Consider the following 22,090-nt stretch of genomic DNA (forward strand, 5'->3'; position numbering starts at 1 on the left):
AAAAATAAATAAATTAATTAAAATCTATCATAGGCGAGGCAGTATTAAAATATTAAAAAAATTAAAAAAATCTATTTTAGGTTCGGTTGCATGCCATTGATATACGACACTCCCTTCCCTTTACAATATCTAATTTGAATTCTTAAAAACTTTTATGCTCTATTACAAATAGAATAGTCATTTTATAAGAGGTTAATATACAATAAGTTTTTCAACAACATTGGGTTGATGGTTTGATGGGTTGTCTCTCGAAAATATCTTCAAACACTTGACATGTAGATTTCTTGTTTGTCTCCTGTCACAAACAAGAGGGGAAATCCTAACAAAATAAAAAGATTAGACAAATGTTTCAATCAAATAAAAAGTGAAATGATTGAATCTACATACCATATAGAGAATTACTAACAAGCAAATCATATACCACAGTAAATAAATAAACATTTAAGATGCAAAACCCTTTGTTGTTGTAGGAAATATGCAGGAAAATGAAAGTCATTACATTGAAGTTCAATGAAGTAAATAAATAAACATTTAAGGTGCAAAACTACAAAGAAGAAGACATGAACTTCATAGATATTATAAATTGCATTACATAATGAAAAAATTGGAAAAACAAAAACAAAAACATTAAATTGATTTGGACAATGCTAGAGAACACTTGTATATTTCAAACCCATTTCAAAACTTGAATCCCATTTAGACTATTGAAACTCATACAAAAAAAAGACAAATCTTAGAGTTTCTGGATTCACATCCATAAGCATGGTGTCTGTTAGATTTTTCTTTTTTCTTTTTTAAATATGAAAAAAATGAGAAATAGGGGGGGAAAGCTCACTACGTAAGAATTTTATATATAAAAAAATCAAAAATCAAAATCCCTACCCAGAAATCGTTGAATCAAATGCCTTAATTCAAAACCCCCAACCAGAAATTGTTGAATTGAAATCCAAATAGTTTAATCAAATGCCCTAATTTAAGAAGGGAGAGGTTTAAGAAAAGAAAAGAAACAAACTCCAGGTTTAGAACCTTACCAAAATTGCAGGTCTAAACCTAGAGTTTGCAGGTCAAAACCCTTACCCAGAAATCGTTACCTATTATTTTTATTTTTTTATTATATGTGACAAAATTTATAAATTCCTCACGAATTATTCTTATTTAGTGACGAAATTTATTTTCTTCACTAGTATTCGTCACCATAGGTTATTTTTGTTGTAGTGGAACTTGTTGGTCAGGTGGTATGACAGCAGAAACAAGTGTTCCATCAAGTGCACCCACTGCACCCTTTAAAAGTACAAATTTATCAATGTAAAAACTACAAAATTTCTAATAAGTTATAGAACATTGCATATTTTATATAATTTTAACAAATGAAATTTTTCGTAACTAAAACTTATAATATTACCTTAAATATTTCTCTTAGACGACGATTATGCCGAATCTGATTTGTAGGAGGATTGTAAAGTGGGAACAATCATTTCTTTTGAGAAACTGAGCATAGCACATAACACTTCATAGAAGTACTTAAGTATTTTTTAAGTTGAATGATTGAAACTTCTTAACAAAACGATTTCGTATATTCTGACTCAATAATATGAGAAACATGACCACTTTTTGTTCTACAAATATATAACGACTATCTTCAAGCCACCCACTAATCCAAAAATGACCGCACATATGTACAAATGCTTTTTTTTTTCTTTTTCTTTTTTATCTTGAGCATTTCCTGGCAATGTGATTCATTTCCATCAAGAATTTCTTTCAAATATTCAACTCCTCTCAACAAAGAATCAGTATCCAACATCCTTTCTCCCCATCTAGCACATTTTTTTCTCAAAATTTTTATTATCAAAATAATCGCAATAATCTTTAATGCACTCTTTTGCTTCTCATACAACATACTGTTGTATTTTAATAATATCTAATTACATTAACATAAAACAAAATATCAATTAAAAATACACATCAAAATTAAAACATTGCAAAAACGTTATATTTAAAACATTGCAAACAAATCCACCAATGTTAAATATATTAATTGAAAAATAAAGTTTCAACCAAACTATTATAAAAACAACTGTAATCAATGTCTTCAAAATACTTTAAACATTCTCGTATTCCTAAATTCAAAGTAGCCCTAATTTTTTGGCATTCACCTCTATCCAAGTCTTCCTAACTATTTCTGGTTTCTGAAGTAGCAATATCCATAGCTCTCTATGTGCCTTTCTCGCTCAAAAAATACTACATGCAATTATATATAATGGGTCAGTCATTTCAAAAAGTTGCATCTCATCCAGAATTTGATTGCATTCTTCTATACTAGGCCCTTCAGAATTCTGTAATGTTTAAGTGTTTCAAGTAGTTGTTCATCAAGATCACCGTAATTGTTTTTCTTTTGACTTTTATTGTCAAACTTTGCCACATCCTTTGATGAAGAAGGTGTCTCAAGAAATTCATCATCAAGATTAATGCATATTTTTTATTGTGTTCCAAAGCCATCAGTAGGCAACCCTTCTTTCGATGGACCCCATGAAAATTTTTCATTTGCTCTAATACCATCAAATAATGCTCTTAACTCATTTGTATGTTGTAAACCAACATATCAAAATTATTTTGCTTCTGGATTAGTCTGTAACATTACAAGTTTGAAAATTATACACATATATATTGAACGCTTTCATGTTTTTTAAACAAATATTTTACCGTTAAAGATAGTGATACCTGTATGTACTCATCTCATTCTTGTGGACTCCAATTTATTAGTCACTGGATCATGACCATTCCCCGTTTTAGAGATTATTTTTTACCATACTTCTTTTTCAAATATTCCCATTGATTTTTTAACTGTTTTTGAGAAAGATCAACATTCTTCTGTTGCTTAAAAGCTACCTTGATCTTATCCCAAGATTCTTTTTTTAAGACTACCACCATTTTTTTCCAATTTTAGAAGCTTCTTCTAAACACAAATCTATGAAAAGTTTAGACAATTCTAGATCTTTCCAATTAGCTGTAGCACCATCATCAGAAGCCATCGTACACGTAAAATGTCATTATACTTCATCAAAATAAATTTAACATATGCATAATATATATTTTTTTGTAATCAATAGAAAAAGAACAAATATTACTTATGTAACTAAAATAAGTAAAATATAAATTTATAGATGAAATGAGAGCCTTAAAACTTATGAAGTAGTCTCATTATAGGTTTTTACAAAAATTGGAGGCTTGATCAAATATATATATATATATATATATATTTTACCGTGGGCTTTGTTATTGGGAATTAAAACACAACAGTTCTTCTCTATCTAAATAAAATTAATCTATAATTATGATTGATGAAATTTTCATAACTTGTTTTTATTTTTATGTTTTTTTTATAAAAAAAAAATACACTAGTTTAAGAAAAATAAACACAAAAAAGATAAAATCATATGAAAACAGTGAGTATTTTTTATTTTTTATTTAAAGTATTTTGTGAATTTGTTTCAAAAACAGATTCAGAAAACTCAATCAAACAATAGATTTTTTTTTTTTTAAAAGACTTATTACAAAAATCAGATGAATCAAGATAAAGACATAATAAAAATTTCCACAAACATATATATATATATATATACACAAACATAAACAAGTTAATACATATAAACTGAAAAAAAAAAAAAAAAAAAAAAAAAAAAACTCATAAATAATGCATTCATATATATACAAGCAAGTTCAATCCAAATAAGAAGGTAATTTTCTATACTTAGCTGGTTACCTTAATAGATTCCTTGGAAGAGCAGCCAAAATCGACAGAAAAAATGCATTGAGAAATAGCTTTTTCTAAACCCTTAGTTTTAGCGCCACATCTTTTTTTTTTTTCTTTCCCACTTAGCATGTTAAGTGATGAGTATAAAGTGAGTTTTTTTTTACTCAAAATTGTATCCTTTTTTTAAGTGGGGACTTAATTTTTTAAGTGATATCATATATGTATAATCAAACCAACTTAATTAAGAAATCACTTAATATTTTTTAGTTTTAAGAGCTGAATTGAGTTATTAAACACTCCCAAAGTAACCGAGTATTTCAATAGAAATATTATAGGATATATTAAAATATTATTATGTCTTCACACTATCATATTAGTTTCAATCTATTTAATCTTTTTAAAAAACAAAGTCAATGTATTTATGTAAAATGTATGACACTACTCGTATTTATTCTAAATTTGAAGAGAGAATGGTGCAATTTATCCTAACTTATTTGTAGAAGCTTGAGTAAGCCTCTTGCCAGTAGCCTTCCGAGGCCCAATCCAAATTAGACTGTCCAATAATATAGGATTCAGATCCAAGGCCCAGACCAATATATACATTTGAGAGCCAAGCTCAAAACGGCCCATTCCTATGGGCTTCTTTGTTAGATTAGAACAGCCCACTTAAAAACTCATCAATTTTTTTGTTTATGAGAAAATGTGACCCCAAAAACCATCCCCTTAGGAAACACATGAATAGGTGGGGCTATCATAAATGTTAATCTATATACACATTTATTATTATTGATATTGACACATCTCTCTCACTTAAATGTGTGACATCTAAGCGTTACCTCCTATTGAATCGTGTGCCATTTTCGATGATACGTATCTTGAAAAATTATGGCTGTGTTTAGTTGTAATTTTAAATTATAATTTTACGTCTTAATTCAAGCATGGTGTTTGGTTGTAATTTTCAAATGATGTTTTGAGAACTCTGCACAGAACACCTGTGTTGTTCTGTTTTTGACAGATGCGTTTTTCCTTTTGTTGAGGAAAATCTTGCTTGGCGGGACGTCCGGCCGACTGTCCGGAATAGTAATTTTTTTTTTTTTGCAATTGATTTATATAATCGAAAAAAAATATTTTTTGAAATTTTTAAAATTTTTTATATGCTTTAAAATAATTTTGAGTTGTATATTTAGTTATGAATTGTAAATTTCTGTTTCACATATCAAATGTCACATCAATAATTCCCCACTCAAATCAAAACTCTTTTCAAAACTATTTTCAAAACTCTTTACCAAACAAATTTTCTACACTCAAATCATAATTTCACAATACACAAACTCAAAATACAACTCATACTCTCAAATCACATTTACAAAACACAACTAAACGCTGGCTATGTTTTTAGAAAAAATTCAGATTTTTTTTAGAATATTATTGGAGGATATAGTTTCAATTTTTAATAATGAAACTCAACTTTAAAATATATCTCAATCATTTAATATTTTTTTGAATAAATATTCTAAATTTCTAGTATTGCTGAATTACTTTAAAAATCTAAATGAATAAAATTATATAAAGAAAAATATACTAATCACAAAATGTTAAATTGTATGGAAAAATTGCTACTTATAGGACCGCAAAAATTAAGTACAAAGTAAAGCATTGTCATGTATCTCAAGTGAATAAATGTTGCGCATCAGAAAAATTATTCATTTAAAAATTAAAAGTATTAAGAATTTGAATTTATGGTATAAATTTAAATTTAATGTATTGTGAATCATAAATTTTTTTATATTTTTTAAAATAATTTTTAAAGTATGTATCATTGCAGAGCATGATAAGCAAGTGTAAATTCTTCAGATAAATATTATCTCTTTATGAATTTAAAATATCTTGTCTTGCTTGATTGTTTGATAACCATGGCTGAAGAAGAAGATATGTTTACGAAAGATGGAACAACTGATTTCCGCAACAAACCTGCCCTTAAGAAGCAAACAGGAAGCTGGAAAGCTTGCCCTTATATTCTAGGTGCGCCCTCTCAAACTCATCTTGCTAATTTAAAATGTACAGATTAGATTCATTCTGAATGAGATCATACGATTCAAATTCTTAACACTTTTCTAAATATTTTTTTTTCCATTATATTGTGTTTGGTAACATTTACGTTTTTAGTTTATATTTACAAAAATTTTATAAACTGGTTTTTGTTTATTTTTTGTTTATTTTTAAAAAAACATAAACTACAAACGCGTTTGGTAATTAACAAAATGTTTAAAAAATATAAAAAATAGTGAGAAATGGCAAGTGGTGGCAAGTGGTGACGGTGGTGGCGGGTGGGTGGTAGTGGTGGGTGTGTGGGTGACAGTAGCGGGTAGTGGGTGGTAGCGAGTGGGTGGTGGTGGCAGGTGGGTGGCGGATGGTGGGTGGTGGTGGCGAGTAGGTGGCGGGTGGTAGTGGTGGGTGGCAGCGAATGGGCGGCGGACGACGGGTGGTGGGTGGTGATGGTGGGTGGGTGGGTGGGTGGGTGGGTGGGTGGCAGATGGTGGGTGGTGGCGGATAGGTGGCCGGTGGTGGGTGGGTGGGTGGGTGACGATGGCAGGTGGTAGGTGGTAACGAGTGGGTGGTGGTGACAGGTGGGTGGCGGGTGGGTGGTGGATGATGGTGGTGGTGGTGGTGCTGGTGGGTGGTGGGTGGTGGTGGTGGGTAGGTGGCACGTGGCTGGTAATGGTGGGTGGCTGGTGGTAGGGGGTGGCTGGTGGTGGCAGATGGGTGGTGAGTGGTGGTGGCAAGTAGGTGGCGGGTGGTGGTGGTGGGTGGTGGCGGCGACGGGTGAGTGGTGGTGGTGACGGGTGGTTATGGCGAGTGGGTGGCAGGTGGATGGTGGTGGGTGGTGATGGCAGGTGGGTGGTGAGTGGTGGTGGCAGGTGGTGGTGGCGGAAGACGGTGGTAGAAAATAGTGGCGGGTGGTGGCTAGTGTTGGGTGGTAAAAAAAAAAAAACTCAAAACGGAAACACATTTTTTGTGTTTTCATTTTTTTGCCAAATTTATAAACTGAAACCACTGATGTATAAATCAAAAATTTTACCAAACAAGTTTTTATTTGAGTTTTTTAAATTTTTGTAAATATAAACAGAAAACTGAAAACGTAAGTGTTACCAAACGGCACCATGACTTTTTTGTTTGGTTGCTCACCTTATCTTTTGAAACAGGAAATGAGTGTTGAAAAAGATCGGCATTGTTGGCTTATTTTTCCTACGAAGAAAAATACCATAAATGTATGTGTGCCAACAAGGATTGAAAAATCTTTACAGATTAAATTCAAGCCAATTATCAAGCGATTGCGTTGACGGTTCTTTTGTCTCAATAAAGAAGACTTCAAAATTGCCAAGTGTAGAAAAAAGAAATATTAAAAGAAGAATGAGGGAGATGGAGAAAGACGATTGAGTGAACAATCAAAGTAATAATTACTTACCTCTACTCCTATGCTTTGAAAATGAAGTATATGTTGGAACAATCTTCTCTGTAAATAAAATAAATTGAAACAAAACCAAACAAATAAATAAATAACGCACCGAATTTATTTATCGAACCGAATAAAAAAATAAAAGACCAAGTCGAGTGTGAGACACTCTGTCCTTAAGACAGATTCGCCCCACTATGGTGCTTACGGTTAAGCGGCGTTTATCTCCCAGGATATAATGATCTTCACCAATTTGTAGTAGCACTTCAAACAAATTTGTACAGTGGACCAAACGTATGTTCTATACTCTCTTTAAAGTTCCCTAAAATTATTATGAAGAATGTACGCAAAAGTGCAGAATTTAGGACATCAAAAACTGAATTTCAGACTGTTTTTTCATGCCTCAACACTGTTGGAATGATCTGTATTTATAGGCAAAATTCACGGCCCCGAACATGTGCTTGTGGTGTCAACAGATACTGTTTTGAAATTCAAACAGATTCAGAGCAGTTATATAACTAAATCTGTCCATTGCTTCTTGGAACAGTTTTTCAAACAGTTTGAAAATATATCCATTGCTGGAACAAAGTTTTAAACTTTTGAAACAGTTTTTTAAAACTGTTGGAACAGTTTTGGAAGAGGTACAACTTTAGGAAAACAAAAAAAATTGAATTTCAATTTCAATTTGAAATTGAAAAATTTTAAATAAATTTTTATCCAAAAAATTAATATTAGAACCGACCCGACCCACACCCGCGCCTGGCCCGCCTCTGCCGGACAGCGGCGCGCGCGTGTGGTGGTTAGGGCTAAGGTTCACTTTGTCCATAACTTCTCCCTTCTACAAACTTGGGGTGCCCCTTGGGGCCCAATCCAAGTGTTATAAGCTAGAGCTTATATACACATAAAAGCTCTCTTAAAGTTTCAATGTGGGACAACCCATTTCAAAGAAACCCAAGTTTACTTCTTTAACCATCTATTCCACGAACCCGAAAACAACATCAAGTTCTCATTCACTCAAAAATGGTTTTGACAAACCGTCTTCACCGTGTGACTTGCCACGCGGCAAGGAACACGTCACCTTTTCGGACCCACCCCAAAAGATGTTTGGGGCCCATTCAATTTTGGGCGGCTCAAAGATGGCCCAAAATAAGCCTTTTAAACCAAATTTTTCCAACAATCCCCCACATGAATGGAATTTGATGAAGAGAAAATGCAACAACATGATCTAAATACAGAGAGTACAGAAATTAGAAATATTCTGCAAAGGATAGGTAGCTTTTGGCTCTGAACTTTCCCTTGTGAGACACTATCGGATTTTCTAGCTAACCAGTGAACATGATGTCTTGAACTGTTCAGCCGTTTGTGTAAACCAAGACAATAGAACTTACACAGTATATCCCCAAACACAGTTTAGTTCTCACTATTGTGTTCATTTTGGCCCTGAACAACCTGGTCTTTCATGAGTGCTCTAGAGAATTTTAGCCTTTCACAAATCTCATAGAACCGGCCCAATTCACACTCACATAGGTGATTCTTATGAAGAGTATCCTGCCATACTCCACTAGATATACCTAGATATAAGAATCATTAAAAATTTTCTTAACCTAAGACGCTGAGAACATCACTATTTCATCATAGAAATGGGTAGAAGTTAGACTCCCCAGTGATCCTTTTGAGTCATACACAACTCGGTTGTCCCTTTGAACCTAGATCTTGGGATCTCCAGTCAACTAGGTTGGGTTGCCGTTGTGGTAACTCTTATTTAATAGGCTTTAATCCCATTTCCCTCGATAAATTCTCAACTAACTCCCTTGCTAACTATTTGGTTAGTGGATCCACTATGTTGTCTTTAGACTTCACATATTCAATGGAAATAATTCCATTAGAGAGTAGTTGTCTCACAGTGTTATATCGACGACGAATGTGTAGTGACTTACCGTTATACACATGACTCTGTGTTCTACCAATTGCTGATTGACTATCACAATGTATGCATATAGCAGGCATCGGTTTTGGCCAAATTAGAATATCTTCAAGGAAGTGGCGAAGCCATTCTGCCTTTTCCCCTACTTTGTCTAAAGCTATGAATTCTGATTCCATAGTGGACCTAGCAATGCAAGTCTGCTTGTAAGATTTCCAAGATACAGCCACCCTACCAAGAGTAAAGGCATACCCATTGGTGGACTTTAAGTCTCTAGTATCCGATATCCAATTTGCATCATCCTTCAAGTACTGCTGGATATCTAGTATAATTCAGCCCAATGTTATGAGTAAATTGGAGATATCTTAGAACCCTTATAATTGCTTTCCAGTGTTTTACTCCCGTATTACTCGTATATCTACCTAATTTACTTACTGCATAAGCTATATCTGGGCGAGTGCAGTTCATCAAGTACATTAAGCTTTCAATAATTTGGGTATACTCTAATTGAGAAATACTTTCATATACATTCTTAGATAGAAACAAATTAACATCTACAGGTGTTCTAGCAAGATGATCATCATCTTTGCTGAATTTGTCAAGTATTTTCTCAATGTAATGAGATTGTGACAAAGCATATCCTTCTAATGTTTTGGTAATTTTCATACCAAGAATTACATCAGCAATGCCCATGTCTGTTATGTCAAAATGTTTATTCAATATTTTCTTGGTAGTTTTAATCATGTCATTATTACTACCTATGATGAGCATATCATCTACATAAAGACATACAATAACATAACATTTGTCTGTGTTTTTAATATAAACACATTTGTCACACTCATTAATTTTAAATCCATTTGACATCATTGCCTTGTCAAATTTCTCATGCTATTGCTTTAGCGCTTATTTTAAACCATATAATGATTTAACCAATTTACACACTTTCTTTTCTTTTCCTGGAACAGAAAAACCTTTTAGTTGTTCCATGTAAATTTCTTCATTTAACTCATCATTTAAGAAAGCGATTTTTACATCCATTTGATGAATTTCTAAATTGTATAAAGATGCAATGACAATTAACATTCTAATGGATGTTATTCTAGTAACCGGTGAGTATGTGTCAAAATAATCTAGACATTCTTTTTGTCTAAATCCTTTGACCACAAGTCTTACCTTATATTTGTCAATTGATCTATCCGCTTTCATTTTTCTTTTGAAAATTCACTTGTACCTAAGAGGTTTACAACTTGGTGGCAAATCCACCAATTCCCAAGTTTGATTTTGCAAGATGGATTCAACTTCACTATTGATAGCTTCCTTCCATAAAGGAAATAGCCTCTTTAAAAGTTAAAGGCTCATTTTCTAACAAAAATATTAGAAAATCTGGATCAAAAGATTTTGAGGTTCTAGCACGTTTACTATGTCTAAGTTCCTCTTCCTCATTTTGATCTAACTCTTATTCTTGATCATGTTCTTGATCCTGACTAGTAATTGCATCATGAGATCTTTTATTGTTACTAGTCTCTTGGCCAGTCTTATTTGGAAATACATGTTCAAAGAAAGATGCATTCCGAGATTCAATAATAGTATTTACATGCATTTCGGAATGTTCTGATTTATGAATCAAAAACTGATATGCACTACTATTCTTGTCATAACCAATGAAAATGCAATCAATGGTCGTAGGACCTATCTTAGTTTTTTTAGGACTAGGAATAGCCACTTTAACCAAACACCCCCACATTTTTAAGTATTTATAGGATGGTACTCTTCCATGTTACAATTCATAAGGTGTTTGATTCATTTTCTTTCGGGGTACTTTATTTAAAATATAATTTACAGAAAGTATTGCTTCCCCCTACAAGTTCTGAAGTAATCCAAAACTTATTAACATGGCATTCATCATTTCTTTTAAAATCCTATTTTTTCTTTCAGCAATTCCATTTTGCTGAGGTGAATAAGGAGCGATGGTTTGATGAATTAGTCCATATTCTTTACAAAATTCACCAAAAGGTGATTCATATTCACCACCTCTATCACTTCTAAGTTTCTTGATTTTCTTACTAAGTTGATTTTCAACTTCATTCTTATATTGAATGAAAGTTTCCAAAGTTTCATCATTGGTTCGAATTAAATAAACATAACTATATCTAGTATAGTCATCTATAAAAGTGATAAAATATTTTTTCCCACCTCTAGTTTGAATTAATTTAAAATCACAAATGTCATTATGAATTAATTCAAGTGGTTCCGTACTTCTTTTAATTGAATGAAAAGGAGCTTTGGATAATTTTGCATCAACGCAAATTTCACATTTATGATTTGAATCAATATCAAATTTAGATAAACATTTCATATTAATTAATCTATGCAAAGATCCATAATTAACATGTCCTAGTCTACCATATCATAAATTTGAAGACTCAAGCAAGTAAGAAGAAGATATATTTTTATTAATAACTGAGGGTACAACGGTCATTACATTCATCTTGAAAAGGCCATCAGACATATAACATTTTCCTATATACATCCCATTCTTAGTAAGTACAAATTTATCACTCTCAAACATTAGCCTAAACCCATTTTTCCTCAACAAAGATTCGGAAACAAGATTCTTGCGAATATCCGGTACATGCAACATATTATTGAGAGTGAGTTCCTTTTCAGATGTCATCTTCAGAACAATCTTCCCTTGTCCTTCAACTTGGAAAGTTGAGGAGTTGCCCATAAAAAGTTGTTCACCATTGTCCACTGTAGAATAAGATGTGAACATCTTTTTGTCGATACAGATATGGCGAGTAGCACCAGTGTCCACCCACCATTCTTTAGGATTTCTGACAAAATTTGCCTCAGAAACAACTGCAAAAAGATTGATGTCATCTACACCATTGGAAATATTGTCCACTTCGGTCATATGGGCTTAAGCAGGCTTCTTGCTTGTTTTTCTTTTGCTTTTGCCTTTGCTACGGCAATCTTTGGCCCGATGTCCCTCTTTTTCACAGATGTAACATTTGCCATTAAACTTGTACTTTTTATTTTCCCCCCCTTTAGAGCCTTGTGATGAACTTTCTTTAGAAGACTTTCGTTTCTTAGTTTTTGAAGCATGTTCCACCACATTTGCCTTAGACTCCATAGGATGCTTACCAGCCCGTTTTTCAGAATTACGGTTGTCCTCCTCAATCCCCAAATGCACAATTAATTCTTTCAAAGACATTTCTTTGCACTTGTGTTTGACGTAGTTCTTGAATTCCTTCCAGGCCTGTGGTAATTTCTCAATTAAGGCTGCAACTTGGAAGGATTCACTGAGAGACATGCCCTCTGCATGAATGTCATGCAGAATGAGTTGGACATCTTGAACTTGGCTGATCATAGTTTTAGAATCAATCATTACAAAGTCTAAGAATTTGCCAACCACAAATTTCTTTGAGCCGACATCTTCCGTTTTGTACTTTTTTTCCAACGACCCCCAAATTTCCTTTGCTGTCTTGATAGGACTGTAGACGTTGTATAATGTGTTGTCAAGTCCGTTCAAGATGTAGTTCCGGCAAAGGAAATCGGCATGTTTCCAGACATCAACCGCAACAACCACTTGCCGGTCGATTTCATCCTCTTTCAAAATAGGAGCATCCTCACGAAGGAAACGAGCCAGGTTTAAGAGTTGTAAGATAGAACAACATTTTTTGTTGCCATCTTTTAAAATCAGTTTCTGAGAACTTCTCTGGCTTCTCACCGTGATTTACCGGTACTGTCACCACAGGAGAGGGAGTTGGCGCAATTGCAGCCACCGTACTAGTACTTGTTTGGGAATTAGTTTCAATAGCCATGAATTCTAAATTATAAAACAAAATTATAATTAGAATTTATACTACACAAAAAATTAAACCAAATTCGCAGAATAAAATTCTGTAAAAATAAAATAAACAAAAAAATGTAACTTTTATTTTTCAATTAAGTTGGAAATAAAATAAAATTTTATTTAACCAAATTAATTCCACACAGAAAATTAAATTTCTATAACACACCAATAATTAAAATACTGAAACAGAATTTTAATTAATGAACACTCTGAAAATAATTTCTAAAAATCAAAATTAATTTTTGACAAAATTTTACAAATAAATATTCTGAATTGTTAATGACACCAGTATATTACTACTAGTTGTCAAAGAAAATAGACAGTATATTACTACTATCTGTCAACTAGCATATAATCACTATTTGTTTTTCCAACCAGAATATTATTTTGTAAATCCACAAAAAATAATTTTTTTAAAAGAAGAAAAAGAAAGGGAAACAAACGAAAAATTCTGTAAACAGAATAATTCAATTCTGTCTTAAGATTGTTGCAACAATCTTTTGTGTAGATAAAATAAATTGAAACAAAACCAAACAAATAAATAAATAACGTACCGAATTTATTTATCGAACCAAATAAAAAAAATAAAAGACCAAGTCGAGTGTGAGACACTCTATCCTTAAGACAGATTCGCCCCGCTATGGTACTTACGGTTAAGCGACGTTTATCTCCCAAGATACAATGATCTTCACAAATTTGTAGTAGCATTTCAAACAAATTTGTACAGCGAACCAAACCTATGTTCTATACTCTCTTTAAAGTTCCCTAAAATTATTATGAAGAATGTATGCAAAAGTACAAAAGTGCAAAAGTGCAAAATTTAGGACAGCAAAAACTAAAATTTCAGACTGTTTTTTCATGCCTCAACACTGCTGGAATGATCTGTATTTATAGGCAAAATTCACGGCCCCAAATAGGTGTCAACAGATACTGTTTTGAAATTCAAACAGATTCAGAGCAGTTATGTAACTGAATCTGTCCGTTGCTTCTTGGAATAGTTTTTCAAACAGTTTGAAAATATATCCGTTGCTGGAACAAAGTTTTAAACTTTTGAAACAGTTTTTTAAAACTGTTGGAACAGTTTTGGAAGAGGAACAACTTTAGGAAAACAAAAAATTGAATTTAAATTTCAATTTGGAATTGGAAAATTTTAAATAAATTTTTGTCCAAAAAGTTAATATTAGAACCGACCTGACCCGACCCACACTCACGCCCGGCCCGGCTCGGCCGGGCGGCGGCGGCCGCACGCGTGTGGTGGTTTAGGTTAAGATTCATTTTGTCCATAACTCCTCCCTTCTACAAACTTGGGGTGCCCCTTGGGGCCCAATCCAAGTGTTGTAGGCTAGAGCTTATATACACATAAAAGCTCTCTTAAAGTTTCAATGTGGAACAACCCATTTCAAAGAAACCCACATTTACTTCTTTAACCATCTATTCCACGAACCCAAAAACGACGTCAAGTTCTCATTCACTCATAAATGGTTTTGACGAACCGTCGTCACCGTGTGACTTTCCATGCGACAAGGAACACGTCACCTTTTCAGACCCACCCCAAAAGACGTTTCGGTCCCATTCAATTAGCTAATGAGATGTTGAAAAAGCGGGAGGAGGGACAAAAAACAAGGGAGGAGACAAATACAAAGGTCGAGCATCTTAATAACGTAGTCGGCAAACTGTCACAACTCTTGGGAATCTAAGTTGAGTATCCGACGTTTGCTTTTTGGTAAGAACAATATCATTAATGTCACACTTACTTTGTTTAAATATGTTCGCTTAAAGAGTTGAAAATGTCATCAATGTGGGAGTTAGTTTGCCTCACAAATTCAAGGGGAGTTGTTTAATATGTTCGCTTTAACTTATGTTTTTAAGTTTCTGACCTGATTCTTTATACTCATTCCTAGATTTCTATTGGCTAACAACATTCCTAGTTTGTAGAATGTTGCCTCCTTAATTGGTGCAAAGTTTAGTCTTGTTGGAGGCCACTGTAAATGAATACAAAACAGACACTATGAGAACTGCTTTTACTTAAGGTAGATTATGAAGGAAAAAAATAAGACCTATCATTAGGGCTTACTGAAATCTTGATGTATAAAATGCGAATGGTTCACAGTATATGAAGTGAGCACATATATAAGGCTTTGTACTCATCAACTATCCCTTAAATCTCTACTTATATAGAGAGCACCCAAATGAATGCCTATTAACCAAGTCAATGAAATATTATTTTGATACTGTATACATATCTTGGCATCTCATCTTGATTAATCAATACAATAGACTACTGCAAATGAAGATAAGCTAAAGCCTTATACACCTACTTTACATATAACTCTTCTATGCTTCTCTCTCTCCAATTCTCCACCATATGCTTGTATATGACATAAACGCACCCCTGTGCAGCCCACCAACCATCAACAAAAACCTTTGCAATTTCAACTATGATTTACATTGTATCATTACCACCCAAGACTGTCATTCATTGAACTCTTACCTAGCAAAAAGAATACTTGAAATGAGAAGTTGTAAAGGAAGAGAATTACCTAAGTGACAATTAGGAGACATTTAAGATGCCTTGACAATTCATTGAACACTCTACTAACCAAGTTTAAAGTTTCATTGAACTCTCTACTACTTAGAAGTTTAAAGCTTATGTATGAGTTTTTATAAATTAATAAAATCTAAAATCTCCTAAACTACGAAAATGTTATTTCTACAATTGATTTCTTGTGTAGTTACTAGAGTTTGGTATTGAGTTTTCTTAACAGTGAACTTCTATTTAACACATTTACTTGATTAATATTAACCATAGTAGCAAAATGTTAAAAAAACATATTGAATTTCATGTTTGGTTTAAAGTAGCATGTTGTTTTGAAGAACAATGGTATTGAAAAATATTAACTCAATCATTACATAATGTCGATATTTGATAATATATTGGAGAGTTATTAGAAATATATAGATTTTGTGCCTTCAATCATAGATTATGTCGAAATCTAATAATATTACATAGATCTTTGAAATATATAGGTTTTGTGCCTTCAATCGTACATAATGTCGAAGGGTGATAATATTACACAGTGATTTGACATATATAGCTTTTCTGCCTTCAATCATACATAATGTACAAATGTGATAATATTATGCAGTAATTTGAAATATATAGATTTTGTGCCTTAAAATAACATCCAGTGGTGCACTGATCTGATTGCTCACTTATATTTGTCATTGTTAGAGAATGTGCTATAACATTTGGTAGTTTAGGGACAGACGGTACGTAAATAGGACACCTACGTTGGGAGTTAGAGTTGAAAATGTCATTAATTTAGTCGACAAAAAGGGGTTCAGGGGGCGAAAATGCAAAACAGCGCCTGAACCACTCTTTTCTCATAACGGGAAGCTTCCCGGTGACAAATGTGACATGTAGGGACAGATGGTACGTAAATAGGACACCTACATTAGGAGTAAGAGTTGAAAATGTCATAAATTTAGGCGACAAAAAGGGATGGGGGGCGAAAATGCAAAACAGCCCCCGATGCACTGTTTCACATAACAGGAAGCTTCCTAGTGAGAAATCTGACATGGAGGGACAGGCGGTACATAAATAGGACACCTACGTTGAGAGTTAAAGTTGAAAATGTCATAAATGTAATCGAAAAAAGGCGTTAAGGGGGCGAAAGTGTAAAACAGCCCCCGAACCTCTGTTTTAACATAACGGAAAGCTTCCCGCTGGGAAATGTGACATGTAGGGACAAACGGTACGTAAATAGGACACCTACGTTGGAAGTTAGAGTTGAAAATGTCATTAATTTAGTCGACAAAAAAGGGTTCGGGAGGCGAAAATGTGAAATAGCCCCCGAACCACTGTTTTAACGTAACAAGAAGCTTCCCGGTGACAAATGTGACATGTAGGGACAGATGGTACGTAAATAGGATGCATACGTTGGGAGTTAGCGTTAAAAATGTCATAAATTTAGTCAAGAAAAGGGGTTCGAGGGGCGAAAATGGGAAACAGCCCCCGAACCTCTGTTTTAACGTAACGGAAAGCTTCTCGGTGCCAAATGTGACATGTAGGGACAGACAGTATGTAAATAGGACACCTACGTTGGGAGTTAGAGTTGAAAATGTCATTAATTTAGTCGAGAAAAAGGGGTTCGGGGGCGAAAATGCAAAACAGCCCCCGAGCCACTATTTTTTCAAACGGGAAGCCTCCCGATGACCAATGTGACATGTAGGGATAGACGGTATGTAAATAGGATACCTACGTTGAGAGTTAGAGTTGAAAATGTCATAAATGTTATCGAAAAAAGGCGTTCGGGGGGCGAAAATGCAAAACTGCCCCCGAACCTCTATTTAAACGTAATGGGAAGCTTCCCGGTGCCAAATGTGACATGTAAGGACAGACGGTACGTAAATAGGACACCTACGTTGAGAGTTGGAGTTGAAAATATCATAAATTTAATCGGAAAAAGGCGTTCGGAGGGCGAAAATGCAAAAGAGCCCTCGAACCATTGTTTTTACGTAACAGGAAGCTTCCCGGGTCCAAATATGACATGTAGGGATGGGCGGTGCATAAATAGGACACGTAAGTTAGGAGTGAGAGTTGAAAATGTCATAACAAATAGTCGAAAAAAGCATTTGGGTGGTGAAAATGTGTTTATGTGGTAAAACATGAAATGCCAATGTCGTAGGTAACTATTTTGGTAATACCATCTTAAACTATAGTTTGTATAACTCTTTCCTTATTAGTTTATGTACGGTTATATTTTGGGGAAATTGTTTACTGCTTTTGTTGACTGTGGCCCCTTTAATTGCCATAAACATAACTTTTGGCATTCATTCATAGAATCAATGTTCGTCTACCATTCCATGTTTGGGTGTCTTTCATTAGTTAATAGCTATTACTCTCCTTGTGTTTTCATGTTTGAAATTAATACAGTTGCTATATGTCGTCCAGAAGTGCCTTTATAGGCACCAAACTAATGACATTTTTTTATTTGTAAATGGTTTTGGACATACAAATGTGGATATAATTTTTTTTGACAAGTACAAAAGGGCATTGTTTTTATACGTCTATCCGTATATATAGTGATTTGTACAAATTACTTTTTTGGTGTGGTAAATATCAGCTAATTTGGCATGGTAGAAATTAGCATATATGCTAATTAATGTTGTGGTACATATGTCCTTTTTGTTAATTAATTTGGTTAGTCCTGTATTATGTATGAAATGAAATTATTGACGTTGGATTAGATTTGGTTCGTATGGAATTTGTATTATATATAGAATTGGACGTTCAATACTAATGTTTTGGATGGTTGGAACTAGCATGTGTGCATGTTGTTGAATGCTTGAATGGTTGATAATATATTTAGCGTTGATGGGTTATATTGGTTATACAGGGTACAGGTTGTACTAAAAATGGATACAGGTTGTTTAGAATTTTTTTGAAAAAAAAAACACAAAAACAAAAAGTATTTGGCCACCAAATATGTTGGTAGCCAAATACGTACTCGGAATTTTTTGGTGACTAGTAATTTAGTAGCAAAAACATAACCTAAAAACTTTATGCAACAAAATTGGTAGTAGCTAAAACAATTGACAATGAGAGAAAGAAACTATTGGCCATTAAATTTTTTAGTCACGGAAAAAAAAGGGTATCATTTGGCAACTAAAACATTTTGTGGCAAAAAATAATGAAGTGAAACTTAAGAGGTTTTTGGCTACGACCAATTGTAGTCGGCAAAAGTGACCACGACAAAATGACATGGTCGCTGCAAATATGTATTCTATTGGTGACCAAAATATTTAGTCTGTAATAGTTGGTTAAAATTTTCATGTAGAACTTTTAGTGACTAAAAAGTTAGTAGTCGAAATGTCCGTGTTTGCCAACTAACTACGGATTCGTAGCCAAATGTTCAATTTCGGTGACTAATTCTTTCGTAGCAAAAAGTAACACCTTCCCCAACCACATGAATGTTAGTAGCCAAAAGTCACATTCGGTGACTAATGGTTTTAGTGGCGAGAAGCTAACATTTGCCGACTAAAAGAAATTTAGTAGGCAAATGTTACACTTTTGGCAACCAAATAATGTTTAGTCGCCAATACTATCGCCGACAGGATATAGGTGACGAACTTGGCGACAGAACTTTTTAGTCACTAAATCGTTTCACCGACCAAATTTCTGACTTTTGGCGACCAATATTTTGATAGCCAAAAGTGACATTTCTTGTAGTGACTAGTTTAACAAAAATAAACACAAAACAAAGTTAGAATCATATAAAAATGAGCTCGTTTCGTGGGTTAAAACAGCCTCTAAAATCTGCATTTCTAAAATAAATCAAAACTACAATAACCAAGATAGTATTTTGTGAATTTGTTTCATAAATAGATTCAGAAAACTCAATCAAACAATATATATATATATATATATTTCTTTTAAAGACCCATTTACAAAAATCAGATGAATCAAGATAAAGACATAATAAAAATTTCCACAAACATATATATACAAACATAAACAAGTTAACACATATAAACCAAAAAAAAAAACTCATAAATAATGTATTCATATATATACAAGCAAGTTCAATCCAAGTAAAAAAGTAATTTTCTACACTTAGCTGGTTACCTTAATAGATTCCTTGGAAGAGCAGCCAAAATCGACAGAAAAAAAATGCATTGAGAAATAGCTTTTTCTAAACCCAGTTTTAGCGCCACATTTTTTTTTCTTTCCCACTTAGCATGTTATAAGTAAAAAGTGGAGTGTTTTTTACTGAAAATTTTATCCTTTTTGAAGTGGGGACTTAATTTTTTAAGTAATATGATATATGTACAATCAAATCAACTTAATTAAATCAAACACCTCCGAAGTGAAAGAGTATTTCGATAGAAATATTATAGGATATATTAAAATATTATTATACCTTCACATTATTGTATTAGTTTCAATCTATTTAATCTTATTAAAAACAAAGTCAATGTATTTATGTAAAATTTATGACACTACTAGTATTTATTCTAAATGTGATGAGAGGATGGTGTAATATATCCTAACTTATTTGTAGAAGCTTGAGTAAGCCTCTGGCCAGTAGCCTTCCGAGGCCCAATCCAAATTAGACTGCCCAATAATATAGGATTCAGATCCAAGGCCCAGTCCAATATATACATTTGAGAGCCGAGCTCAAAACGGCCCAACTGTACAAGTTCTCAAGCCCATTCCTATGGGCTTCTTTGTTAGATTAGATCAGCCCACTTAAACGCTCATCAACTTTTTTGTTTATGAGAAAATGTGCCCCTAAAAACGGATAAGGGGTCACTGCTGTGAGCAGTGACTGTGGTATCTCCATTTGAGGTGTATTATGGTCTTATTGTTTTGATCCAAACCGTCTATTTTGTAGGGTTTGTTGAGTACTTCATGCCTACCAAAAATCACATTAATCGGATATCAACAACTATATGATCGACAACCAAAAAAATAAATAATAAGTTTTATTTTGCGAAATAACATAAATAATATGCAATTCAATCATATAGTTTTTGATATCCGATTAATATGATTTTTGGTAGGCATAAAGTACTCAACAAATCTTACAAAATAGACGATTTGAATCATAAATATAAGATTATAATATATTTCAAATGAAGGCACCACAGTTACTATTATACTTCACGCACAGCAGTGACCCCAAACCATCCCCTTAGGAGACACATGAATAGGTGGGGCTATCATAAATGTTAATCTATATACACATTTATTATTATTGATATTGACACATCTCTCTCACTTAAATGTGTGACATCTAAGCGTTACCTTCTATTGAATCGTGTGCCATTTTCGATGATACGTATCTTGAAAAATTATGATTTTAGAAAATATTCAGATTTTATTTAAAATATTATTGGAGGATATAGATTCAATTTTTAATAATGAAACTCAACTTTAAAACATATCTCAATTATTTAATATTTTTTTGAATAAATATCCTAAATTTCTAGTATTGCTGAATTACTTTAAAAATCTAAATGAATAAAATTATATAAAGAAAAATATACTAATCACAAAATGTTAACTTGTATGGAAAAATTGCTACTTATAGGACCGCAAAAATCAAGTACAAGGTAAAGCATTGTCATGTATCTCAAGTGAATAAATGTTGCGCATCAGAAAAATTATTCATTTAAAAAATAAAAAAAGTATTAAGAATTTGAATTTATGGTATAAATTTAAATTTAATGTATTGTGAATCGTAATTTTTTTTTTATATTTTTTAAAATAATTTTTGAAGTATGTATCATTGCAGAGCATGATAAGCAAGTGTAAAGTATTCTGATAAATATTATCTCTTTATGAATTTAAAATATCTTGTCTTTCTTGATTGTTTGATAACCATGGCTGAAGAAGAAGATATGTTTACGAAAGATGGAACAACTGACTTCCACAACAAACCTGCCCTTAAGAAGCGAACAGGAAGCTGGAAAGCTTGCCCTTATATTCTAGGTGCGCCCTCTCAAACTTATCTTGCTAATTTAAAACGTACAGATCAGATTTATTCTGAATGGGACCATACCATTCAAATTCTTAACACTTTTCTAAATATTTTTTTCTCCGTTATATAACGTTTTTGTTTGGTTACTCACATTATCTTTTGAAACAGGAAATGAGTGTTGTGAAAGATCGGCATACTATGGGATCAACACAAATCTAGTTAACTATCTCACGTTTCAATTAAACCAGAGTAGTGTTGCAGCAGTTAGTAATCTCACAAACTGGTCTGGTACATGCTATGCGATACCATTGATTGGAGCTTTTCTAGCAGATGCCTACTTGGGAAGATACTGGACAATTGCTAGTTTCTCAATCATCTATGTCTTTGCAAGTATCTCATTCCAAACAACAGCTAACATTGCACAACATTCATTTACTAACATTTCATTGCAGTCACACAAGTATGTGATCAATGATGTTAATGTACACTAAACCTAACCCACTAACCTAACCCACTACATTCACTCCACTAAACCTAACACACTTACCATCTCCACTACCACCCACCACCTCCACTACCATCCACTACCACCACTCACTTACCTCACACCTCTCCTATA

At 33.3% G+C, this 22,090-nt stretch overlaps 1 pseudogene; it reads left to right on the plus strand.

The window, feature by feature from the left end:
• The first annotated feature begins 21,373 nt into the window (after positions 1-21,373).
• LOC114319887 (protein NRT1/ PTR FAMILY 8.1-like) overlaps positions 21,374-22,090 on the plus strand; it is a 9,692-nt pseudogene continuing 8,975 nt past the window's right edge.

This window comes from Camellia sinensis, chromosome 3 (genome assembly GCF_055761805.1).
Source record: "Camellia sinensis isolate YWXY chromosome 3, ASM5576180v1, whole genome shotgun sequence".
Lineage (NCBI taxonomy): Eukaryota > Viridiplantae > Streptophyta > Magnoliopsida > Ericales > Theaceae > Camellia > Camellia sinensis.